Genomic DNA, 11,360 nt, shown 5'->3' with positions numbered 1-11,360 from the left:
GGCCCACAGCACCTCTCTAAATTCCGGGAGCCCATTCTTCTCCTGCCAGCCAGGCAGCCTACACCTCAGCCTTGCTTTTCTTAAACACCTGAAGTGTTTGATGATCAACTATTAGGTTTAGACACACAGCTTCCTTATTTCTTGCATCAAGTACAAATTGAGGGGAGAAAAAGAGAGATTTTTCTTTAAGAGATTTTTCCAATAAAATAAGGAGAATGGGTTTGGCGGTGGTTACTCTCTAGGTGGTAAATGACTGAAAGGTGAAGAGTGATTTCATTTTAGAAACGTTAGCAGCTTTCTTCTTTTAATAAATTAAGATATGCAGGGAAATGTGTAAAATAGGGTTAGATACATGACAAAATTTATATATTTACTGAAAGTCCAGGAAAGGAATCAAAGTGAAAAGCAAAGCAGCGTTTTGGGGTTAAGCAACGTGTACTGTTTGCCTCAGAAGGAAATCGCGCGAGACCGCGTTCTCTGAATCCTTTTCCGCAGGCCTGGTCCCGCGGCTGGCCCTGCAGGCTGCGCGCGCACCGCGAGGCGGCGCCATTGCCCAGTGCACACGCCGCGCCGTTGGGCTCCCTGAGGGGCGAAGACACGCGCTGCCCCCGCCCCTCCCGCAGTGTACTGCTCTCGGTGTTAAGGAGCACAGATAGGCCTTTGCCTTCAAGACGTGTCTGCCTGTCACGTCAGCAAAGCCCAGAACCCTCTGCAGCTTCCCTCAGGGCTTGGAAGGTGGGCGAAGATTGGATCCCCCGCCCCATGCTAATTAATGTGCGTGAAGGCCCTCCTGCTGCCGGCTGAGTCAACCAGCACCCCACAGAGAGGATCAGCCTCGAGGGAGACTGGAAGACCGCTGCGGAGAGAAGCGGGCCGCTGGCTGTGCCAGGCTTGGGGGGCTGGGAGCCATCGAGGGACGCCGCGAGAGGGAAGGCCGGGGAGGCCAGCCGCGGGCTCAGGCCAGAGGAGGGTGGCCGGAAGCGGCTGTGTCCACAGGCGGCAGCAGCACAGGACGCGGGACGCCTGCCCCTGCTTCAGACGACACACGCCGCACCTGGAGCAGAGTGAGGCCCCGTCCACTGACTGAGCGCTGTGCCGCTGCCCTGGGCATCTGTCTCTGTGAAGGAGGGACACCACCTGGAGGAATGGGAGAGGGGGCAGGAGCGCGCCCCTGGGAGAGCTGTGTTCTGGGGGCGCGGATGAGAAGCCGACACCACCCACCTGCTCACCCACAGCTGTGGGCAGGAGGCTACGCCCCCGCTTCCTCCGAGGGAGGCATTGCCATGAAAGGTCCGTCACGCTTCAGGCCTATGTGAGCGTCCACAGCTTGAGAGCACCTCAGCAACTGCCCAGGCCTGGGAAGGCCTGTCCTGACTCCTAAGTCTGGTGGGTTAGTGATGGGAAGGCAGGTCTGACTCCACAGTGGACCCATTTCTTTGACTTTAACCCTTGTGTTCTATTGCTTTTGCTGCAGGTCAATCGCTAAAGGGAGGTGGCCTACAGTTTAAAGTGCACATAACGGCTCATCTCTGGGAACCCTGCCTCCCATGGCTGAGTGTTAAGCTAAAATACCTTTGTTTTGCTGTCCTATGTGAAGTGGATAACCAACACGGACCTACTATATAGCACGGGGCACTCTACTCAATATTATGTGGCAGCCTGGAGTAGAGGGGAATTTTTATCTCCCCCAAATCCCCTCTACTCCAGGCTGCCACCTGAAATTACCACAACATTGGTAATCAGATATACTCCAGTATAAATTTAAAAGTTTGAAAAAAATTCTTTATCTTGTGCATATGTGCTCAGTCATTGAGTTGTTTCTGACTCTTTGTGACCTTATGAACTGTAGCCTGCCAGGTTCCTCTATCCATGGGATTTTACCGGGCAAGAATAACGGATAGCTCACAGGAAACATCCTGACCGGGTCCACATGAGAATGGCTGCAGGAAAGAAGAAATGAACAAATTAACACATCTTGTCTGGAATCTGGCAGAAACCAGGAAATATTTGCAACAACTTAGAGCCTTTTTAACTTTACCTGCTCACCTCCCTCTCTTTGTTCCATTTAGAAGATACCAGGAATCAAATTCACTCGGGTGAGATGGTTCTTTAGGACAGGAGTCCACCATCTTCTCAGTCTCCCAACTTCCTGAATAAAGTTATTACTCATGTTATTCACTGCCCCAGCGCCTCCTCTCTCCATCTATAGATCAGTTGTGTGTGAGCAGTACAAGCTCAGACTCTATAACAGGGTTAGTCTTTCTAACAGCTGAAGGTTGAAGGATCAAGAGCAAGCATTGGTGCGGCCAAGAGGCCTGCAGGTTGGTTCTGGGACTGAGCACCAGCCCTGAGGGGGTCAGGGAGCGCGCCAGGCACTGGCCAGGGAGCCCCATGTCGATTTTCCTGGTGCAGTGCTCAGCTAACATTCGGGAATAAGACAGCCAGTACATCGTGTCAGACAAACCACCCTACGCCAAGACAAACTCTCTTTTAGACTGGGGAACAAGAGAGTTCTGTGGGGCTTGCAGCACATTCCCCTGCAGGGGCACCAAGCAAGTGCTGGTTTTGGCAGCCCGTGTAAGGAAAAGTCAGCTGCAACCTTCAATGGAACTTACAGATTTCAGACACTCACTCCCTACCTTCCCTGTCCCCATGGCCGGCATGTGCTCCAAAGACCAAAGGAATCCCTGTAGTATTATTTTAAGATATGAAATTTCCTAGAACCCTGGAACGCTCTGAGAACTGTCAAAGAAAGTCACTTTTGTGCTCTGAAGATTTGGCCAGTATTTAACCTTCTCCCTCAATCATCCAATTTCTTGCCAGTGGAAGTACTTCCCAGGTGCGAAAGCTACATTCCTGATGCAAACATTTTGAGTTTGCTGGGGCATGAGCTGACACTGCCAGAGCATGTGGGACCCCAAGCAAGGATCACACACTTTCACAGAAACCCTGAAGAGGTGCAGGTCCAAGGTAAGATCTTTGGACTCTTCCTTTCACTTCTAGATTCGCTGAGAAAGTCTCCCACTGGTATGGAAAAGTTGACTCTGGCCAGTCAACTTGCCATGAAGACAAAAGAAATGTGTATTTCCCTCACAGAATAGGGAGATACTTTCTTTATTGCCAATTTAAATTCACTTACCTGTAGGAATTTTTTCATTTGTCAGATTCATTATGAATGCACACCAACAACCTCTTTTCTTCCCACTTAGTTTTAGAATTCAAGCAGCGGGTGTGGTTCCCCACTAGGTGTGGGGTCCCCACGTGGGAGACTGTGCAGAGTGCTGCGATGCTGGGAGGCCCAGCCCGGGTGGGGTCCAAGTGCCTCTCTGCAGCCATGTAAACTGAAACTGAGTGTCCACCGGCAGTTTGGTAGGACAACGGGAGAAGTGTGCTGAGAGGGGTCACCATCGTGCAGGCCATCCTCTATTGAAGGCTTCCTGTGGACCCAAAGACCACCTTTTATTCTTTTTTCATGCCTCTAGGGCAAGGTGTTGCCACCTTGACAGAGTTCACCCAGGTGGGATAATCCCTGGTCGTGGGGACCACCCTGAGCATTGGAGGTTTGGCTGCATCTCTGGCCCTACTCACTGGATGCTTTTCCCCAGTTAGGACACTGAAACTGCCTCCACGCAGCAGCAAGTGTCTGTTGGGGGTCAAACCACCCACTACACAGGGGAGAAGCACTGCCCATGTGGCCACCAAGCAGGAAAGGGTTGGCAGGAAAGTGAAGCTTCTGGGAGCTGGGTCGGAGCAATGCCATGAATGGGAGGAATGTCCCCAGAGGTCCTTGGACACAATTGCACAGGCTGGGAGACCCTGCAAGGTAACGAAGTGGGGAACCACATCTAAGGAAGAGAGCCTGATGGCATTGCAGGATGGGAGGCCAGGGAGTCCAGAGGCACAGGGACAGCCAGGTGTCTGTCTGCCAGTAGAGGACCCACTCAGGCTGCCCTGGACCCTAGCAAACCGCTCTGGGTCTTAGTCTGCACAGGCCCATGTGATCCCACTGCAGAGCCCAGGCAGGGTGTCACCTCCACGGATGAGATAGCAGGGCTCTCCCTTCGTGCTGGGTACCAGCAAAGCCTTTCTGTGCCCACTGTGGTCGACACCTGGAAAAGGGCATCATCAGATCAGAGCAGAGACGCATGTGTCCAAGATTGTGAGACCATCCAACAGTGAATCATAAGGGGAACAGCGGAAAGAATTAGACACTGCTTTTGAGAAGAGAAAATACCTTTTGACAACATGACAGAACCTATAGGGTATCCCAGCCTCTGAAAAATAAAGGTAGTGGGCAGGACAGCTGCCTTCACAGGACTGAAGGGCCCTCATAGAAAATCGAATGAGGATGAATGGATAAATGCTACCAGGATGCAAGTGTGAGGGAAGCTGTCAGTCTAGATGAGTCTGAGATTCTTTAATTCCAGCCAGTCTTCCCACACACCCAGGGGTCAGCCACACCTGGAGAGTCATGGTAGACTCTGAAGGCCACATTTCAGAAGGAATTCTGCAGCTAGATTAAGTTCAGAAAAGAACATCATCTCATTGTAAGCAACATTGTCATGTTCAGTTTCACCAAGTTAATTTGACATTTTACCAAGTTAATAGGGTGAAGTTTCTTCTTTCTCCTTTAAGAACATCTATAATTTCATCAGATTATAAATGTATTCTCTTCAGGATGTTCAGAAAATACAGATGAGAGGAAATCCAAGGACCTGATTTTTCATCTCTTTAATGAGGTGTGTGCTGTATGCAAGGCTTTGGGTCTCATTCTTTGTACATAACTTATGCCAGTATTACTCCCATGTCATTAAACTTTCCCAGAATGCATATTGAAAATGGATGGATAATATCCATCTGATGAATTTCCTAATAAATTTACTATTTCAATTTAAGTAATGGTTATGTTAAAGGCATTTTTTTTTTTTTTTTTGGATAGGTAAGAGGTGGATTTATTTAGAGAAGCACATTCCACAAACAAAGTGAGGGCCATCTTGGAAAGCAAGAGCAGCACCAGGCTGTGGTGCTGTCAGTTTCTATAGGGGTGGGTAATTTCACAGGCTAATGAGTGGGAGGAGTAGTCCAACTATCTGGGGACTCACAGGAATTTTTTTACTTTTATGGTCAGTTTTGGAACGGTCATGGTGCTGGTGGGTATGTCTTAGCTGATTGTTACAATGAGCATATGCTGGGGCTCAAGTTATAGTGGAAGCTGACTGGTCTGCCATCTTGGATTTGTTTTGTTCTAATCTGTTTGAGTCATATCTTTGGACAATGTCATTCTTTCCAAGATTGTGGCCTACCCCCTTCCTTCCTGTGTCGTTCCCCCCTGAGAAGTTTTACTCCCAGTTCTCATGGAAAGCAGAAGGGTGACAGTACATCTCCTGGAACTGCCTCAAGTCTGAGCAGGGGCATCGACCCGGCCGTCAGGGAGTAAAAATCTAGATGCCTCATCCGGGGCTGCAGGGGCAGGACATCTGCTTGTTTTAAATCAGTATGGGTTGGAGTAGTCGCACAGCCTTCCTCTTGAGGTGAAACAGCTTGTAGCTGCTTCCATAGCCTTTCTATGAATCTCCTGGATGATGCAGCACTTTTTTGTAACAGCACCAGAGCACAAAAATGACAATCTATAAATGACAGAAGAATTAAAAGACATGGTTAAACATCTGATTATGAAGATCATGGCATCCAGTCCCATCACTTCATGGGAAATAGATGGGGAAACAGTGGAATCAGTGTCAGACTTTAATTTGGGGGGCTCCAAAATCACTGCAGATGGTGACTGCAGCCATGAAATTAAAATTTGCTTACTCCTTGGAAGAAAAGTTATGACCAACCTAAATAGCATATTCAAAAGCAAAGACATTACTTTGCCAACTAAGGTCCGTCTAGTCAAGGCTATGGTTTTTCCTGTGGTCATGTATGGATGTGAGAGTTGGACTGTGAAGAAGGCTGAGCACCGAAGAACTGACGCTTTTGAACTGTGGTGTTGGAGAAGACTCTTGAGAGTCCCTTGGACTGCAAGGAGATCCAATCAATACATTCTGAAGGACATCAGCGCTGGGATTTCTTTGGAAGAAATGATGCTAAAGCTGAAACTCCGGTACTTTGACCACCTCATGCAAAGAGTTGACTCATTGGAAAAGACTCAGATGCTGGGAGGGACTAGGGGCAGGAGGAGAAGAGGACGACAGAGGATGAGATGGCTGGATGGCATCACTGACTTGATGGACGTGAGTCTGAGTGAACTCCGGGAGTTGGTGATGGACAGGGAGGCCTGGCTTGCTGCAATTCATGGGGTCGCAAAGAGTCGGACACAACTGAGCGACTGAACTGAACTGCAATGTACCTGATAAAAAACTTGGTTACAATTGTCAGCTACAAATTAGCACTTACCAAGAGCATTGCCAATGACTGAACAGCAAAGACATTTGCCATCTGTCTCTATGGAGGTTGAACGCCATGCTGCTATAGCTGCTGACCTTCAACAGCCCCTGAAAGAGTTCAGAGTGGCGTGAGGCACTCTGTGGTCCAGGGAATCCAGTGGGACAGGTCTTTAGATAGTTGGGTGTTTTTAGAAACAGATATTATGATCTCAATCCTTGTATCTCCTCCTCCTTGTATCTAGAGAAGCACTAAATCCCTTCATGGTGACATCAGATCCTCACGACTAACAAAAACCTTTTGTAGAATGAGTGCTTCATGGCATTGAATTCCCCCTTCACCAAAACCTTATATAGTGACCTTTCCCAATGGCCGCTTTGGAGCACTCTCTCAGGGCTATCTGGGATGCTGTCTCCCAGGCTACAGTCCTCATTTTGCCCCCAATAAAACTTAACTCACAACTCTCAAGTTTTGCATCTTTTTTAGTTGACACAATAACCAGAATTATAAACAATTAAGTTTAACTTACCATACCAAATAATCCTGGTTAAATATTTCTCTGAGATGCCTCAGGGACCCTCTAAAACATCCCAAAATTAGCTGAAAATCAAAAGAACTTAAATTAAAATTTGATATTTGGGAAGTTTGTCAAAAATGTTTTAAACCTTTGGTCAAATAAGATCATTGGTCACTGTGAAACAATACTTATTTCTCAAAGTTATCAGAGATCTCAAAAGCAAATACAAATTACTTAAAGGTAAAGAAGCTCACACAATCTGTTGTCAAAAGCTGCATTTCAAGAATACTTTTGTGGAAGGAGTCAAATCCAGCCTTGTGTTAGCCTATCCCCCACAAAATTATTTTACCTAAATATTAATAGATTTAATCCAATCTTGGTAAGTCCTGATCATGCACAACTCTTTTTTTTAGTTTTATTATTATTATTATTCACATCTTCTTTTACTGAAAACATACATTTCACTTTTCTTAGAAGTCTTTTTTTTTTAGTAACATTGAGTTAGTTTTTTTGCTGACAAATTTGCAATAGATATAATAAGTTCTAATAAACCTAGGTACAACATAATTATTATGCATGACTCTGCAGACATGTCTGTATTAATCAGAGCAAAAAGCTTAAACCACCTTCAATACCAGGTATTAATTTAGTGTTGAATATTTCCTAAATCATATAAACCTGAAATTCATTCTGGCCAGTTTTATATTCCTGAGTACTTATATAAGCACTTACTTTTTTAAAAAGTCAACTAAGTAGAGCTTTTTTTTTTTTTTAACAAACTAGCTTTGCTAATACCATACATCTGGTACATACAATCATATGAACAGAGATACTTCAAATTTCTTATTTAAACATTTCAGCCCTGAATCAAGTACAGCAATGTAAAACCCACCAGTTTCAAGAGGTTGGATTCAAACTGAGCTTCTGGCGTGAGTCATGTCCCACTCTTTGCAACCCCTGGACTGTAGTCCATCAGGCTCCTCTATCCACAGGATTCTCTAGGCAAGTGTGCTGGGCAAGTGTGCTTGCCCTCCTCCAGGGGATCTTCCTGACCCAGGGATCAAACCCTCATCTCAACTTCTCCTACACTGGCAGGTGGGTTCTTTACCACCTGGGAAGCCCAGATACCAGGTGAGTGATTCTAATTAAAAGATCGTGGGCTCAAGTCTCAGTCAGGGTTTTGGCTGGGTTCAAGTCCCCATCTGAGGTGCACAGTTTCAATACTTTCTATTAAACGGTTAATCATATGGTCCCATCAGTCTCTATCCCCTGGTAACAGCATTATGGGTTTGCCTCTGAAGTGTCCTCATGCCCCACTGAGGGTACCACCTGGTCCCGTGCATCCATCAGCTAAGATGCCCTCTGTTTCTTTCCTAGAGTTATCCCTCCAAACTACACAAGCCTTAAATTCCTTCCAGGTTCCATTGCCTAGATACAAGGAAATAAAAATTTGAACATCGGGTAATTCACTCCATTTTAAGTTTCCTAACTCATATATGGACAAACCTGATTATATAACATTTTTTTTTCCTTTTTAATTCCTGCTGTCTGAAACCTTCCCAGCCCCAGAGAGTATGGCCCAGAAGGGCACTGACCAGGTGTGGGGCAGCCTGGTGCAGTTTAGACCCGAGCCTGAGATGACATCTCCAGCTGTGCACTTCGGCCAAGTTTGCACTTACGATTTTAGATGCCATCTCTGCCAAGGCAGTCTCCCAATCAGGGATTAGTGTCCAAAACATTGTTGCAAAGGACTGATACAGAGTGCATCCCCAACAGTGCTGACAGTGAGTGGGAGTTGGTCTAGCTATAAGCTGGAAATAAAGGGTCAGCACTTGTCAAATCTAAAGTAGATCTTGTCAGCCACACAGGTCTTCTGGGGTTAAGAAAAAGAAAGAAATGAACATAGAATGATAGGAGGAAAAAACTCAGAGTCAAGGACAGGAGTATAGATTATCAAAGCCTGAAGCAATAATTCTGTTTTGGACCTGCTATGAATGTACCTAAGCATAGCCACGCAACACTATCTTTCTATAGCAAACTATGCCAGTTGCCATCATTCTTCTGGTCCAGACCTAGGTTTCCAATCATAGCCCTGAAGCACTTAGGGTTGACCAGCCTCATGAAAATAGGCAGACATCGGCAGAGCACCCTCCCCTGTACTCCTGGTTCATGGCATCCCACAAGCCCGTCTTAGGCCAAGACCTAACTCTCATCATTTCTGGCTTTATCACTGTCCCTTTGTGGCTCTCCAGCTGAAACCGTGTAACTCAGATTGGGACAGGAGCCCATAGGCCTTTAACTGAGATTGGTTTAACTGTGTCCTGGTTTCAGGACTTAATGAAACTCAGGTTCTTGATGTCTTCTCACAGAAAGAAGTCAGTGAGAGACAAAGTGACAGATAAGAAATTGATTTAATTAGAAACACACTCCATAAACAGTGTTGGGTCATCTCCAAAGGCAAGAGTGGCCAGTAAGGACAATTTCTATGATCAATACAGATGGCGAACAAACACATGAAAAGATGCTCAACATCACTCATCATCAGAGAAATGCAAATCAAAACCACAATGAGGTACTATTTCACTCCAGTCAGAATGGCTGTGATCCAAAAGTCTACAAGCAATAAATGCTGGAGAGGGTGTGGAGAAAAGGGAACCCTCTTACACTGTTGGTGCGAATGCAAACTAGTACAGCCACTATGGAGAACAGTGTGGAGATTCCTTAGAAAACTACAAATAGAACTGCCTTATGACCCAGCAATCCCACAGCTGGGCATATACACCAGAATTTAAAGAGACATGTGTACCCCAATGTTCATCGCAGCACTGTTTATAGTAGCCAGGACATGGAAGCAACCTAGATGTCCATCAGCAGATGAATGGATAAGAAAGCTGTGGTACATATACACAGTGGAATATTACTCAGCCATTAAAAAGAATACATTTGAATCAGTTCTAATGAGGTGGATGAAACTGGAGCCTATTATACAGAGTGAAGTAAGCCAGAAAGAAAAACACCAATACCATATACTAGCACTGCCCTGGTGGCTCAGAGGTTAAAGCGTCTGCCTCCAATGCAGGAGACCTGGGTTCGATCCCTGGGTCGGGAAGATCCCCTGGAGAAAGAAATGGCAACCCACTCCAGTATTCTTGCCTGGAGAATCCCCTGGACGGAGGAGCCTGGTAGGCTACAGTCCATGGGGTCGCAAAGAGTCGGACACGACTGAGTAACTTCACCTTCATCCAAAACATATATATGGAATTTAGAAAGATGGTAACAATAACCCTGTATGCAAGACAGCAAAAGAGACACAGGTGTATAGAACAGTCTTTTGGACTCTGTGGGAGAGGGCGAGGGTGGGATGATTGGGGAGAATAGCATTGAAACATGTAATTATCGTATGTGAAACAAATCGCCAGTCCAGGTTCGATGCATGATACAGGGTGCTCAGGGCTGGTGAACTGGGATGACCCAGAGGGATGGTACAGGGAGGGAGGTGGGAGGGGGTTCAGGATGGGGAACACATGTACACCCATGGCGGATTCATGTCAATGTATGGCAAAATCAATATAATATTGTAAAGTAAAAAAAATTAAATTAAAATCCATGTAAATGGAAAAAACTTACATGTGCTTTGTTTTTGTAAATAAATGCCTAGAAGTAAAATATGACTTTAAAGGGTGAACATGTGTATGATACTTGGTCCATTTTGCCAAATTACTTCCCAGAAATATAATCTTTTAATGATCTACAACCACACAAACAGGATATGAAGCTACTGTTTTATCTTTCCTACACTCCTTGCTAGTGCTGGCTCTTATCTCATTTTTCCCCATCAATATTTGACATCTGCAAGATGCTTATCTTTCTTATTTGCATCTTTATATTTGAATAGAAATTTCTTTATATTCGTCAGACTACTTTTTACCTTTTGTGTGTTTTGTTCATTTTCTATTCACTAATAGTAGGAATATTCAGCATTTTCCTTGATTTCTACTAAAATTTTTTTGGATAAAACTTACCTTCTACTCTCTCCCTTCAAATTCACATGCCTGCAATGTGGGAGGCCCAGGTTCAATCCATGGGTCAGGAAGATTCCCTGGAGAAGGGAATGGCTACCCACTCCAGTATTCTTGCCTGGAGAATTTCACAGACAGAGGAGTTTGGCAGCTATAGTCCGTGGGATAGCAAAGAGTCAGACACAATTGAGTGACTAACACTTTTAACCTGCACCAGTCTTTGCTCCCTCTTCTCAGAGGCCTTTAAGCTAATCCTGGCATTACTGAATTAGGTCCGGCTGCTGGCCACTCAAAAGTCAACACACAACAGAGACGATACTGGTAGAAAGAAGAGTGGTTTTTAACCAAAATGCCAGCAATCTAGGGGAGATTGTGGGCTCAGAGCTCCCCAGAAACCGCCTCTGAAGATTCTGCTCAGCCATGAACATTCTTAAAAGGAA

General features: G+C 45.6%; 1 long non-coding RNA gene across 1 annotated transcript in view; it reads right to left on the bottom strand.

The window, feature by feature from the left end:
• Positions 1–287: 287 nt before the first annotated feature.
• LOC114109093 (uncharacterized) overlaps positions 288–11,360 on the bottom strand; it is a 28,284-nt gene continuing 17,211 nt past the window's right edge. The window contains exons 3-5 of the long non-coding RNA XR_003585804.3: positions 6,914–6,984; positions 2,039–6,494; positions 288–1,940 (exon numbers count right to left, since the gene is read on the bottom strand). This is a non-coding gene — a long non-coding RNA (uncharacterized LOC114109093). The remainder of the gene's footprint in view (positions 1,941–2,038; positions 6,495–6,913; positions 6,985–11,360) is intronic.

Source organism: Ovis aries, chromosome 18 (genome assembly GCF_016772045.2).
Source record: "Ovis aries strain OAR_USU_Benz2616 breed Rambouillet chromosome 18, ARS-UI_Ramb_v3.0, whole genome shotgun sequence".
Taxonomy (NCBI): domain Eukaryota; kingdom Metazoa; phylum Chordata; class Mammalia; order Artiodactyla; family Bovidae; genus Ovis; species Ovis aries.
Note: the sequence above shows the minus strand (reverse complement) of the source record. Positions and strands in the feature narration are given on the sequence as shown.